This window comes from Dioscorea cayenensis, chromosome 17 (genome assembly GCF_009730915.1).
Source record: "Dioscorea cayenensis subsp. rotundata cultivar TDr96_F1 chromosome 17, TDr96_F1_v2_PseudoChromosome.rev07_lg8_w22 25.fasta, whole genome shotgun sequence".
Classification (NCBI taxonomy): Eukaryota; Viridiplantae; Streptophyta; class Magnoliopsida; order Dioscoreales; family Dioscoreaceae; genus Dioscorea; species Dioscorea cayenensis.
Genome location: NC_052487.1, coordinates 7,067,502 through 7,082,985, shown reverse-complemented (window position 1 = coordinate 7,082,985; position 15,484 = coordinate 7,067,502). Strand labels below are relative to the sequence as shown.

The following is a 15,484-nucleotide window of genomic DNA, read 5'->3' as shown; positions in this document are numbered from 1 at the left end:
AGAGAATCCACATCGGCGTGTGGAAATTCCACACGCCCGTGTGAAAAATCCACTGGGGCGCCCACATGGGCGTGTGGATTCCCGATTCCTGCCCTTTCAAAGCCGATTTCAACCCCGATTTCAGCATTTTTTCTCCATCTTTTCCCCAACTTGAGAGATGGCGGCGGCTATGGTTTTGAGAGGTATTGGCTAGGGCTTTGGAGAGGTTTTACGGCTCCGACACCGTGCACCGTTTGGAAGAAGGTTAGTGGGAGCTTTTGTTGGCACTGATCCGGCGAGTTGTATCCTAGGCCAGACAAAGGGACCCTTGTGACGAGTAGAGGACTCTTCACAAGACCATCGCCATGACTAACGAGGAGGTTTTCTATGGATGCTTTGTGGCTAACGAGGATGAGTCGAGAGGTAGCGGGGCGTTCTCTTTCCCCTCAGGTGTGATCTATCCTACCTCCATATTCCAAGAGTTCTTTGCGGCCATAGTAGAGTGAATGGGCTAAGGGTTGACCTTCCGCTGGGGCTTAGTTGCGACTGCAACGGAGTGAAGCGTTGAAGTGATTTTAGCACCTAGGGCTTAATTGTAGCTAGGGATCTTCCACCTGGACCAAAGGGTTAGGTCTATACATAGGAATAGGGTTTATCACCTGGAATCCCTAGTGCTCATTGCAATTCAGTGCGAGTGCGAGGTTGAGAGCTTATTCAATTTTTCCTCCGGGATATGTATAGAGTTAGGCATGGTTGACCTTAGATTTGGGATCATGCAATTAAGGATTTCCACAATTCTTTGTTTCATTAATTAGGAAGTATAATAGAGGGTTCTTGCACTTGAAACGATTGTCCTAAGCGGATCAATGTCTGGGTACTCCATCTTTATCGATTGCTTTATCTTCTCCTTTAGTTGTACTCTCTATCTTGCTACTTTTATTTTCGTTATTTCATATTTTGTCACACTTATCACTATTCATCTTCCACATTAGTTAAGAAACAACTTAAGTGTCTTTATTTTCTACTCTCTGTGGATACGATACCCATTTATCTGGGATTATTACTTCCACACTTGTGCACTTGCGGTTTCCACGCATATACGGACGTGTCACAAGTCCAAGCACCCACATGGGGTTTAGCTCTCCATGGAGCAATACACAAACAACAATGAAATTGATAATTTTCTTAATGTGCGTATTTAGAATATGAATTCTATACTTCTAGCATGTGTTTTGATAAGAATTGATGCCCGTTTTATGCTTAATCGTGTATTATTTGCTTCGCAGGGTATGTAAGAGCCATGGAGGACACGATGATATGATTTGGGCGAAAAAGAGAAGAAAACTAGGTCTCAATACTGTAGTGTATTCACTGTAGCATATTATTGTAGCTAGAGTACTGTGGCAGTAGTACTGTAGCATCAACACTGTAGCTGCACCTGTAGCACATGGAGAGTTTTCAAGTCAGAAATTGAACCATGTCATACGGCCTCATTGCTGCCCTGGATTGAGCCCGGGATGATTACTGTAGCCAGAGAAGAGGATAATGTGTTTGAAGGCATACTGGCTCAATGAGGTGCTCATTGAGCCAGTATGGACATTATTACATGAGCTGGAGTGCACTTTTGCCCACCCCAAAAGGCCTCAATGAGGAGCTCATTGAGCCAGTATACCACCAGCATGGAGGCCATTTTAAGCCGGTATACCGCCAGTATGGAGGCCATTTTGAGGTTGTTTTGAGTCTATTTTGAGGGTACACGGGCTAGTTTTGAGAGGGAGTATACTGGGGGTATATGAGGGCATTTGGAGGCTCTTTTGAGGGGACTTTTGACATCTTAGGCAGCCAACACTTTGCAGGGGAGAGGAGAAACGATGACATCATCTTTGGGAGAGTTTAGCTTGAGGATTGGAGGTGACTAAGGGCTTGAACTTTAAGGGGAGAGCTTCATCATCAAGGGAGGAGGAACATTCAGCATTCCTTGGCCTAGAGGAAGCATCATTTGGCCAGCATTGTTCTTCTTCTTCATCATTCGGACTAGGAAGTGCCATTTATGCATTTGTTTCTTATGTTTCTTGAGTTTGTGATTCTTGTTTGTATGATGGCACACTAGACTCCCAAGGCCACCAAATGTAGGTGAACCTTGGGGGTTTCATCATGTATTGTGGATGCTATACTTTTATTTTGGAATGCATTGGTGTGATTTATGGTTTGGCTCATTGTTCTTCATGTCTAGAACTATAAAATGGAGAGATCCTTAGCTCTTTATTGAGTTGTACGTGTAGATGTGACCTACTTGCTTGTACTAGATCATTAATGAGATAGAAGGGGTATTCTTGTATCGACATGCCGAGAAATTGGATGTTGGTAGCCCCTCCAAATTTTAAGGATGGACCTAGGTTAAGTGTATCCTTATTGCTTGATCTTCCTTCGCTTTATACAATCATAGGAATGTGATTAGGGAGAGATCCTTGTCATTATTCGTATGGGATTAGGGTTTAACCGCTGAGAGATTGGGGATGAACTAATTTTGAGATCCATCGGTCTAAATCACCCTTGCCATGTTGTTCTTATTCATCCATATATCATGATGACCACTCATGGGAATCCTCATCCCTAGGCCTATTTATCACCATCATTGCTCTTGTGATTTCTTGCTTGCCTTGAAATTGTTATATTTGTGATTTATTAGCATTGTTACATGTATTAGAGTGAAATACCATATTTAAGTTATAAGGTTAGAAAGTAAGTGATGGAGGAGTAATAGGAGCTCCTTAGCCCCGTGGAATACGACCCGTGTGTCACTCATAAGTTATTACTTAGCGACCCTGTACACTTGCGGGCAAGCAACAAGAAATAAATAGTGAAAACATGCAATCCATAGATAAAACCCCCTTGTAGCCCATATCGATGGTCGTGTGGAGCCGCCTTGTCTTCTCCAAAGGTTCCCTTATCAAGCCTAGGGCATACTTCGCCGAATCGGTGCCGATGAAAGCTCCCCCAATAACTCTCCTCCAAAGGAACGTGATGTCAAAGGCTGTAGAACCGCTCCAAAAAACCTAGGCAAAGCCTCTCCAAACCCTAGCCGTGAGCACCTCCAAAGGTGGGCAAAAGATGTGGAAAAGATAGGGGAAAGATTCCTCAAAACGTCGCAAGTCACGATATTTATAGGGGCTGGAATCGGGCATCCACACGAGCAAGTGGAATTTCCACATGGTCATGTGGATTTCCAGAATTTGTTTTCCTGCCAGCTATGAATAGTAACTACTACAGTGAGTAAACTGCTACAGTACTTCACTAAATGCTCCGGAATTCACTCTTTTCATCCAAGCCACATAAACGGGCACACATCCATGTGGTAGATCGCGTTGCGTGTTCAATGAAACCACATTGACGGAGCTCTTGCTAATGTTTTACAGGTCAGAACAAATGATTATGGCTACCTTTGTGCCCTCCTCTTTATGTATTCACTTAAGCATAATGGAGATTGGCACACACCCACATGTCTTTGTGTACAACTTGTGTTTTCACGTTTGTTCAACCCAAAGACTTCATCAACAATTGCATCCACGATCTACTTTTGTTTTCTTTCATCCAACTTTGCCTCCGCAACCCTAAATTCACAGAAGAACACAATACACATGAATAAGTGATAAAATCTGATAAAAGTGATGCTCAATGTAAGAAAGGAATACTTTTTATTACTTGTACACAAGCACTTATCAAAAATACCATTAGATCACAAATCTAGTCATTTCCAAAGGAAGTCTCTTCAAATCTTATCTATCTCTTAAACTACCCAAGCTGGTAGTTTGAACAAAGATATCCAATATGTTGGGATCGAGGTTAGAACTAAATTAAAGAGAGTGAGGTGACCTCCTGGGAAAGATAATTTGCTTTCTAGGCCGTTAGCTCAACTCGAACCATGGAAATAATTTTCAGCTAATCCTGACGATTTGGTTATCTGCCTAAAAGCGGGATTCCCAGATAAGTGAGAGATAGACAATCCCTCTTACTGTTGAGATTTGTCACTGAGGCTACATTTGGTTGAAATCCAAAATTTGTGAAATGCAAACAACTTTTAGAATAGTTAATGGCGAGGCCGAAGATCCTTCTAAAGGTAAAAAATTAGTTTGGTAATTTGGAGATCTTCCTGCCCACCAGCTGTAAAGATGATGAGATCATCTGCATATTATAGATAGCAGATGTTCCCTAAGTGGTAGGGATACCGGAGGAGTTGATGGAGCTTTGGGTCCCATAACAAAGGGTGTGGTCATGTATTGCTTGAGTAATTGCTGTAAGTGTCGAGACACGCCATTACCTCAGCATGGTTCGCTGCCGGTGTATTGTGAACCTCACCTAAATCCAGCTTTAGTGGCCCCACGGAACTCTCAAGCCTCTTAAAATGATCATGGGTTTGAGAAAGAGAGAAGATACACACTAGAGGTGGCTCCTGTGTTGTAGGGGGTGCCTCTGTCTCCATAGGCTCTAGCTGTGGCTTGGGAGGAGGCTGAGACCACTCTGCTGTGTCACCCTCACCCTCGGCTGGCTTTTGGTGGGGCATGATCATAACAAATACTTCATCTCTATATCTTCGTATCATGCCCATCAAATGCATGGTCTCCAAGCAGAGGGGTGATGGTATAGTCATCTTCTCCGCCCCACCAATAGCATCCATCAAACCCTTTCCCAACCCTGGCATACTGACCTTGATGCCACAGGTACTCTGCTAAGATGTGGCCAAGGAGGAGTGGCTCGCTTTATACCATGGAATAAAAATAAAGTAACTCCTGCCGGCTCAAAACTCCAGTATTGTCACCGTGGCGGTTCACTGTTCTGCTCGAGACTGCGTGAATATATCTATAAGCTGGCCGAGACAGGCACATGGCCTTGGACACTGTAGGCTCGTACTGGTACTACCCACACAGTGCTCTATAAGTATGCTGCCAGGATAGTCTATCGACAGTTGCTCGTACTCCTCTATATTAGTGAATGCCTCATTGTATAGTCCAAGTCGGATCGAGAACTATGTGATGCTTATACTATGGCTTGGGAGCAGGCTGAGACCACTCTGCTGTGTCACCCTCACCCTCGGCTTGCTTTGGTGGGGGCATGATCATAACATATACTCCATCTCTATACCTTCGGGTCATGCCCATCAAACACATGGTCTCCAAGCCGAGGGTGATGGTATAATCATCTTCTTGGCCCCACCAATAGCATCCATCAGTCCCTTCCCCATGATAAGTCTAGTAATGTAGGGGATTGAGAAGAGGATTCCAACCCTGGCATACTGACCCTGATGCCTCAGGTACTCTGCTACGATGTGGCTAAGATGGAGTGGCTCACTTTTTACCACGGAATAAAGATAGAGTAACTCCTACCGGCTTAAAACTCTAGTATTGTCACCGTGGCCATTCACTGTTCTGCTCAAGACTGCGTGAATATATCTATAAGCTGGTCAAGATAGGCACATGTCCTTCGACACTCTAGGCTCGTACTGGCCCTACCCACACAGCGCTCTATAAGTATGCTGTGGTGTCAAACTGCCGGGATAGTCTATCGATAGCTGCTTATACTCCTCCATATTAGTGAACTCCTCATCGTATAGTCCAAGTTGGATTGATTGCTTCCCCGCAAGTGTACGGGATCGCCAAGTAATACCTCGTGTGAAGACACGAGGATCGTATTCCACGGGGCTAAGAATCTCCTATTACTCCTTCTTGAGCTATTATCTAGCCTATGATCTCAAGCGATTGATTTTACTCTACTAAATGTAATTAAAGCTAAAACAATATTTTCCAACAAATTAGAGAGAACAAGCAATGAGCAAGAAAGATAATCAATGAAATGCAAAGGCCTATGGATGTGGATCCCCTTGAGGGGTTATCATGCAACATGGATGATGATCTAAAGATGCAAGTGTAAAATGGACCATGAGATTCCAAGATTAGATCAACCCCAATTTCTCGGCGATTGAACCCTAATCCCATACGAACATAGATAGGAATTTCTCCCAAATCCATATCCCTACGATTGCATTAAGTACGAGGAAATCTCACTTAGGAGTAAACCTACATGGAGGGCTACCAAACACCCGATTTCTTGGCGTGATGATACAAGTATCCCCTTCTAATCCATTCAAGATCTAATCCATGTGAGCAAGTCACATCTACATGCATCACTCACAAAAGAGCTACAGATTTCTCCTTAGTGTAGCACTTAGCATGAAAACAATGGATTAAATCTCAAAATTACCCAAACATGGAATTAACAAGTTATCATCCAACATACTTGATAAAACCCCCCAAGGTTCACCAACACCCGGTGGCCTTGGGGTTCTAGTGTGTCATCATCCCACAACAAGCAATACAAACAAGCAAAACATGAAACAAAAGCATAAATGACACTCCCTAGATGAAATGGTGGAGGAGGAGGTGAAGAATATGTCGAATGACGCTTTCCCCGACAAAGGAGTGCCCAATGATGCTTCCTCTAGCCGCGGGTCTCCTTCCTTCAAATCGTGGTAGATCTCCTCTTGAATGAAGTTACCTTCTTGCCTTGAGAGTCTTGGACCTTGGGCATGGATAATCTTCTAACTTCCTTACATTTCTTCTCCTCCCCAAGTTCGCCACAAGCCTCTCAAGTGTCTCCCAAAATATGCCCAGCAAAAAGTCTAGCCAAAAAGTTCTTTTTCTGCCCTAAAATTCAGTATATATACCCCCCGGGTAATACGGGTCGTATGGGGTCGTATAGCACTCAAAAACCCTAGATTCGCGTTCCATACGGGCTGCATACGGCCTCCATACGACCACGTATAGTGGGTAGTATGGAAATCTGGGCAGACACTCTGAATCATTCCACTGCTACAGTGCATACGGCCCCCATACTGGGTAGTATGAAATTCCTGTTTTCTTCTCTTTTTGCCCAAATGATATCTTCTTGTTCTCCATGGCTTCCTTATGCCCTACAAAGCAAATAGTAGACGATTAAGCATAAAACAGGCATCAACCCTCACAAAATACATGCAAAGTGAATACGATATATACATGAAAACATCTACATTTAGACACTTATCATGGATCAAGAACTGTTCGATGCTTATATTGTGGTATTGACCTAATGCTCTGAAATGTATGGCGTCAATGCTGCTAAACCTTTTGTAAGAATGGTCGAACTCAAATAACACCAACACCTCTTGTATCAACTCACAGATGGCTGGTTTGTGAATTGATAGTAATCTACACCAGCTACTGACTGAGAGTAGCTCATCGACCTCATCGGCCATGTCATCCCCAAGCTGGATCTCTCTAAGTGCACTCAAGTCCGAGAACCACGTTTGACTAAACTTGAGCTTTGATAGTCATTCGAAATGGACCTGGTGCTCGGGGATGGCAAACTCCATGTGCTCAGGCTTAGGAGAATGCTCACTGGGCCGCTTGTTGGCTACTTTTTTAGTCATGGGTTCCATTCCTGCAAAAAATTGGTCAAGAAATGATTAAATCAACTTCAAAAACTTATTCTGTAGGAATCCACACGGTCATGTGGAAATTCCACGCGCTCGTGTGGATCTTCGGGGCGTGAAAACCGCACGACCAAACCGTAAAATCACCCAAACACACCATGAATTTGTTCTAAAATCTCTCTAAGCATGCACCAACCATTTAAACATGAATCTAAGTAACATTTACTAATTTAAGTGAAATAAATCTAGACTGGAAAAGAAAAAAGAAAGGGGAAGCTTACCGAGGAAATGCAAGTAAAAAACTTTAAATACGGCCGGAAAACTCAACTAAAATCTTTTTAAATAGACGGAGAAGGGTCAAGAAGGTGAGGAGAGGCGTTCTATGAGCGTTTGGGGGTTATAGAATGAAGAGGCTCGAGTGGGTTTTAAAGAAAAATTGTGCCTCTAGGCATTTTGTGTATCCACACGGGCGTGTGGAAATTACCCACGCTGTTGTGACTCCCACAGGGTTGCTCATAGGGGTGAACACACACCCCTATGTGCTCTCAGGATAGCCTCTGACTGTCTCTGAATGCATCCACACGGGTGTGTGAAAATTACCCACTTCCGTGTGCCGAATCCACAGGGGCACCACGCACCCTTGTGGCTTCTCTGTCCTCTTGAGAAAAATGGCTAAATGCTCTACATGCCCCTGTGGAAATTCCACACGGGTGTGTGGATACTCACAGGGGGACTCACACGCCCCTGTGTGCTCTCTAGATGGAAGAGAAGTCTCTGCAGAGTTTCACATGGCCGCGCATGCACATGTGCCATTTACAAGGTCATACACAGGAGCGTTCACATGCCCCTGTGTCTTCTCAGTATGGAGTCTGAGAACTCTGCAGAGATCCACACGCCCATTTGGAAATTACCCATAGGCGTGTGACCGTCATAAGGTCATTCACAGGGGCATACACACGCCCATATGTCCTCTCAGGATGAGCTCTAAACGGAAACACACGCCCCTGTTAAAATTCCACATGGCCGTGTGTCTTCTCTAGATGACTCAAACAAAATTATAGACTATACAAAAAATTTCTGCACACTTATACGCACACTGAGACTGCATAACAATGAATAACTGACAAGAGAATCATGGAATACATGCTCGATCGACCAAGAAATTTTGTCAATCATAATTAAGCACACTAAAACACCAGTAATTCATGAGAAAAGCACAACAATAGCATGTACAAATCAAGACACTAATACTAAAGCACTTATTCATACAAATACTAAACTTAAACCTAGAAAAACAGTAAAGACATAGGTTGCCTTCCAAGAAGCGCTTGTTTAACTTCACTAAGCTTGATGTACTAACCTTACCTCACATGGGCTCATGGATGAAGGTTTCCTTCTTACCTACAACTTGAAAGCACAATGAACATAATATTTTCAAGATAGAGGGAGGGTTATCAAGCTTGTTACCACACAAAGGTTCGTCACCCTTACTTCGTGCATGCATATTCCCACTAGCATTGGGGCACTTCTTGTAATTTCTCCTTGCTCCTTTTATCTTTTAGACCATCCTCTTCATGATCTCCAGGGTTGGTTGCACCTTGTCCTCTAGACCAAGTAAAAAGATGACATGCCTTTTCGTGTGTGAGCTGTAAGTGCATAGGTTTGTTGAAGTAACAATACCCTGGTGAGTGGGTAGTCGTATCCATAGGGAATAGTGATCATAAACACAAAGATTGCTATTTAACTAGAATGAAGATGAATTGATAGTCTTGTGAACAAAATCAATGAAAATAGAAATAAGGAAAGAAGAAGGAGGCGCAAATAAAAGATAGGAGAGGCAATCGACAGAAATTGGGGCACCCGGACATTGCTCACCCTAAGACAATTTTTTCAAGTACAAGACCATCCATTATGTTTCTCAACTGATGCTTAATGAGTTGTGGAAGTCTTAAAACACACGGTCCCAAAGCTACGGTTGGGACCGGCGGAGAAATCGCTCAGTCTTAACGCCTCACATTATATAAGGTTTATTAAAGCTCTAGGGACTCCAAGTGATAAACCCTATTCCCTAATATAGATCTAACCCTTTGGTCTAGGCGAAAGACCCCTAGTCACAATTGAGCCCCATATATTAAGGATTACTTCAACGCTTCACTCTGTTGCTTGCGCAACTAAGCCCAACAGAGTTCATTTCTTAGCACTTTACTCTATTGTGACCACAAAGAACTCTTAGAACGTGAAGGTAGGATAAATCACACCGGAGGAAAAAGGGGACGTTCCGCTACCTCTCGACTCACCCTCTCAATTCTCTCCAATCTAGCATTGTCTAACCCTCATGGTGTGTCACTTATCCACAAAGGTTACCAAGATGGATTATCAACCCTAGTGTCACTCTAAGGGAAAATCAACTCAACAAACATTCAAGATTTTAACTCGGTTAAAACATTAATTAAAGAAAGCATAATAAAAGGTCAAAGAAACAATATCATCCTAGGGTTTACAAGTCCAAGTGCCCACTAGGAGTTTAGTTATCAATAATAGAATCGAAAGTAAAGATATGCAATCAATGAATAAAACCACCTTGGTTTCCATGTCGATGGTCTTGTGGAGTAGCCGCATCTTCTCCAAAGGTTCCCTCATCAAGCCTAGGGCACACCTCGCCGAATCGATGTCGATGAAAGCTCCCCCAATAAGTATCTTCCAAAGAAACATGATGTTGAAGGCCGTAGAACCACTACAAAAACCTAGCCAACACCTCTCCAAACCCTAACCGTGAGCACCTCCAAAGATGGTGAAGAGATGGGCAAAAGATGGGAAAAATAGGCTAAAGTCGCGACTTAAATTGGCTGGAATTTGGAATCCATACGGCCGTGTGAATCTGCAGGAATCAATTTTTTGGCGGTTTGTGAATAATAACTGCTACAATACTCCCAAATCCACACTTTCATCGAGGCCACATGAATGGGCACACATCCATGCATTAGATCGCGTTGCATCTTCAACAAAATCACATTTGATGACTGATAAGTGCTTGTGCGATAAGAATACGAAGTGTTCTTTCCTTATGATAAGCATTACTTTATCGGGTTTGAACGCTAATATGTGTGTATTTATGTTACTTTCACGCAGATAGGGTTGTGAGGTCGAGTATTAAAGAAAGAAGCTAATGTGGATCGTAAATGCACCATTTGGAGGAAATCTTGAGAGGTTCAAACGCGAAGACATAAGTCGGGTTCGAAATGAGGGAATGTGTGCCAACCTCCTCTTATTCAAGTTAGCACAATGATCTGCAGGGGCACAAGGGCAGTCACATTTCAAGCATTCTGGCTTGTGCATGTATAGCAAGATCTCCACCAACATGTCTGTTATTGAAGAAGCAAAGTGATCTACGACGTAAACGTGTGTCCGTTTACGTTACGTCTATGAAAGCATGGATTCAGGAGTGTTTCGGGCCGGTAATGTAGCAGGACACTATAGCAAAACATTGTAGCATATACTGTTCACAACCGGTCAAAGAAGGATGAAAACAGAGAATCCACATGGGTGTGTGAAAATTCCGCACGCCCGTATAAAAAATCCACAAGGGCACCCACATGGGCGTGTGGATTCCCGATTCCAGCCCTATTTAAGGCCGATTTCAGCCCTGATTTCAGGATTCTTATCTCCATCTTTTCCACAACTTGGGAGAGGGCGGCGGCTAGTGTATTGAGAGGTATTGGCTATGGATTGGGAAAGGTTCTACGGCTTCGACATTGTGCTCTGTTTGGAAGAAGGTTAATGGGAGAGCTTTCGTTGGCACTGATCCGGCGAGGTGTATCCTAGGCCCGACAAAGGGACCCTTGGACGAGTAGAGGAATCTCCACAAGACCATCAGCATGACTATCGAGGGGATTTTCTATGGATTCTTTGCTTTTACATTTGATTTCATTGATTGTAATTAGCTCCATGGAGAGCTAAACTCCCTAGTGGGTACTTGGGTATTTGTGATCCCTAGGATGTATTCGTTTCATTGAACCTTTTTATTATGCTTTGAATTAATTGATGTTTTATTTTGAGTTATAATCTTGAATGCTTGATTATATGAATACTCCCTTAGAGTGACACTAGGGTTGAGAGTTCTTGTTGCTAACTCTTGTGAGTGAGTGACACACCACAAGAGTTAGACAAAGATAGATTGGAGAGGGTTGAGAGGGTGAGTCGAGTGGTAGCGGAGCGTCCCCTTTCTCCTCCGGTGTGATTTATCCTACCTCAATTTCCTCATGTTCTTTGTGGTCACAGTAGAGTGAATGTGCTAAAGGATGATCTTCCGCTAGGGCTTAGTTACGGTTGCAACGGAGTGAAGCGTTAAAGTGATTTTAGCATCTTGGGCTTAATTGTGGCTAGGGACCTTCCACCTGGACCAAAGGGTTAGGTCTACATCTAGGAAGAGAATTTATCACTTGCAATCCCTAGAACTCATTCCAATTCTATACGAGTGCGAGGTTGAGAGTTTACTCAATTTCTCCTCCGGGACATGTATAGAGTTAGGCATGGTTGACCTTAAATTTGGGATCATGTATTTAAGGATCTCCACGACTCATAATTGCAACAGTTAGAAAGTATAATAGAGGGTTCTTTCACTTGAAACGATTGTTCTAGGTGGAACAATATCCGTTTACTCCATTTATATTGATTGCCTTACCTTCTCCTTTACTTGTGATGTCTCTCTTGTTCTTTTACTTTTGTTATTTCACATATTGTCACACATATCACTATTCATCTTTCACTTAGTTAAGAAAAAATTTAAGTGTTTTTATTCCCTACTCCGTGTGGATAAGATAATCCACTCATCTGAGATTTTATTACTTCAACAAACTCGTGCACTTGCGGGACATACGCAAGGAGCGTTGTGAAGTTTTTAGCGCCGTTACCGGGGAGTAGGAGTTTAGACATACTTTGCACTTTGTTTTCTTAGCTATTCATTCATTCATTCTAGTTCATTTCTTCTTATTCTATTATCGTTCTGATTTTGTTTTCTTTCTTTTTGGTGCAAGTCCAGGTTATGACCCAAGGGAACCCCTCAATATTAATTGAAGGAGACCCTGAGCTTGAACATACACTTAGAAGAAAAGGGAAAGAACCTGTGCAAGAACCATCTATTCTAGCTGATTTGGAAATATAAGAATCTAAAAATATGGTAGAACAGAATGAGCAACAACGGACATTATCCGATTATGCTAGACCTTCAGTATTGAAGCTCAGAACTTTGAGCTAAAGCTGCCATTCATCCACATGTTGTAGCAATCTACACAGTTCAATGGTTTGGCCGATGAGTATCCAAACAGTCATATAGAGAACTTGCTCGAGGTATGTGATATGCTTAAGATAAATGGGGTGACAGATGCTGCCATCAAGCTGAGAGCCTTCCCATTTTCCTTAAATGGGAGAGCGAAGCTGTGGCTACACTCATTACCTAGAGCATCGATTACCACATGGGAGGAGATGGTAGAAGCTTTTCTGGCCCATTATTTTCCTCTCAGAAAATTAGCAAAGCCTAGGAATGAGATCTCATCCTTTGTACAGTCAGGAATTGGAGTCTCTATTTGAGACGTGGGAAAGGTTCAAGGAGCTACTGAGAATGTAACCGCAACACGGATTCCCGGAGTGGATGATTGTTCAGACCTTTTATAATGGGTTGAATCCAAGTACAAGGCAACTCTTGGATGTGGCAGCAGAAGATACCTTAGGTAGCAAGACCCCCGGTGAGGCCCGTCAACTAATTGAAGAAATGGGGTTAAATGGCTACCAATGGAATGCTAGGGAGAAGAAAAAGGTGGCCGTTACTCCATGAGATAGATGCAGTAACTTCATTGGCGGCTCAAGTGGAATCATTGAGTAAGAAGTTAGATTTTCTAACTTCAAATAGAGTGGTGGCCGTGACTACTTGCACTGGGTGTGGTGGAGGACATGCTCCCTCCGATTGCCCGATCTCTATTGGTGATGCATCTTCTGTTGAGAATGTCGATTTTGTGGGTAATACAATGAGGAACCAAGGGAATCCATATAGCAACACCTACAATCTGGGTTGGAAGAATCATCCCAAGTTTTCGTGGAGCAACCAAGGTCCACAAAAGGTTATGGGGCCACCGGATTTCCAACAACAACAAGCCTCAAACATGGAAAACCGAGTTTCAGGTTCGGAGATCCGAATGACCGATTTGGAGAAGGCCTTGACCAGGTTTGTGCAATCGTCATATATAAGGTTTCAATCAGTCGAGGCTACACTTTGCAACCACACCGCCTCTTTGCATAATCTTGAAAATCAAGTAGGGTAGATCGCGAAGTCTCTATTGGAAAGGCCACAAGGAAGCTTTCCGAGTAATACCAAGACCAATCCTAGAGAGCATGTGAAAACGATCACTTTAAGAAGTGGTCATGAGGTTGAAGGTAGGATTCCGAGTGAGAAGCCCAATGAACACGCACCTGAGGTTATAGAGGTTGAGGAGGGAGCAAGCAAAGAGAAGGAGGTGGCACCCCCACCTTTTAAGCCAATAATCCCTTATCCCTCTAGATTGACGAATGACTAAGGGGATGAACAGTACAAGAAGTTCCTGAGTTTGTTCAAGCAACTCCACATCAATATTCCTTTTATTGAGGCATTGGCCCAAATGCCTAAGTATGCAAAATTTTTGAAGAACTTGTTGACTAACAAGAGGAAGTTGGAGGAGAGTGCTTCGGTGATCTTAGATGCTTCTTGCTTGGCAGTGTTACAAAATAACATGCCAAACAAAAAGAAAGACCCGGGAAGCTTCATCATTCCGTGTAATATTGGCAATTTGGGTGAAGAAATGGCATTGGTGGACTCAGGGGCTAGTATCAACGTCATACCATACACTTTCTTTCAGAAGCTAGGCTTTGGAGAGCTTAGGCCCACTTGGATGACTTTGCGATTGGCGGATCGAATTGTGAGACATCCGAGGGGCATCATTGAAGATGTGCTTGTCAAGGTGGACAAGTACTTTTTTTTTGTTGACTTTGTAGTGTTAGATGTTGATGAGGATGCAGATATACCTTTGATACTTGGGAGACCATTCTTGTGGACTTCCAAGGCATTGATTGACATGGACGGCGGGGAGCTAACATTGAGAGTTGAAGATGACAAGCTCATATACCACCTTGCTGAAGCCATGCGGCATTCTCTTGATTTTGATGATGCTTTAAATTTTCTAGACACTACTGATGAAAATGTTGATTAATACATGAAGGAAATATTCAATCCAGATCCATACGAAGGCTTATTCAACCAAGAGGTGGAAAATGAAGAAGTTATGATGCTTGGTTCGACTGAAGAAGTACCACCTAATCTGGAGATCCTGAAGAAGGTGCTCCGGAGGATGAAGTGGGTGAGGAGATGCCACCGGAAATGCTCCAAAGCTTTTGGAGACACGTGTGAACCGAACAAATTGGATGCACCATCGTTAGGTGGTCCCAAGCCCGATAATTCACCCTCTACCTTCAAGAGAATTTGCTCAACATGCTTTCAAGTCATGGGTAAGAGGGCAACCTTCATCTATGAACCCCCATGAGGTAAGACAAGGTATGTCAAGCTTAGTAACGTAAAACAAGCACTTTTTGGGAGGCAACCCAAGTTTTTAATGTTTTTCTAGTTTTTAGTTAGTATTTGCATGAATAAGGCTTTGAGTGTTGCTGTCTTTATCCTTACATGCTTTTGCTGTGATTTTGTTATGGATATTATGGTGTTATCATGTGCCTAATCATGTGTGGCAAAGAATCTTGGTCATTTGAGCGTATTTTTCGTGTTTTCTCTCGTTAAAATTGCATTGTTCCACAGGCTTTGAGTGTATAGCTGTGTTCAAGAATTGTCTGCAGAGCCTGCAAAGTTTTCTAAGCGTCCAGAGAAAACACACGCCCGTGTGGAATTTCCGCACGGGTGTGCGTTTTCGTTCAGAGATCATCCAGAGACGGCACAAGGGCATGGACTCACCCCTGTGAATGACCTTGTGATTTCTGCAAGCTCGTGGGTAATTTCCACACGGGCGTGTG

At 43.1% G+C, this 15,484-nt stretch overlaps 1 non-coding gene across 1 annotated transcript; it reads right to left on the bottom strand.

Annotated features, from left to right (window-relative positions):
• Nucleotides 1–12,970: 12,970 nt before the first annotated feature.
• LOC120281525 lies at nt 12,971–13,078 on the bottom strand. The gene has a single exon (XR_005542664.1). It is a non-coding gene; the product is annotated as a small nucleolar RNA R71 (small nucleolar RNA).
• Nucleotides 13,079–15,484: the final 2,406 nt, after the last annotated feature.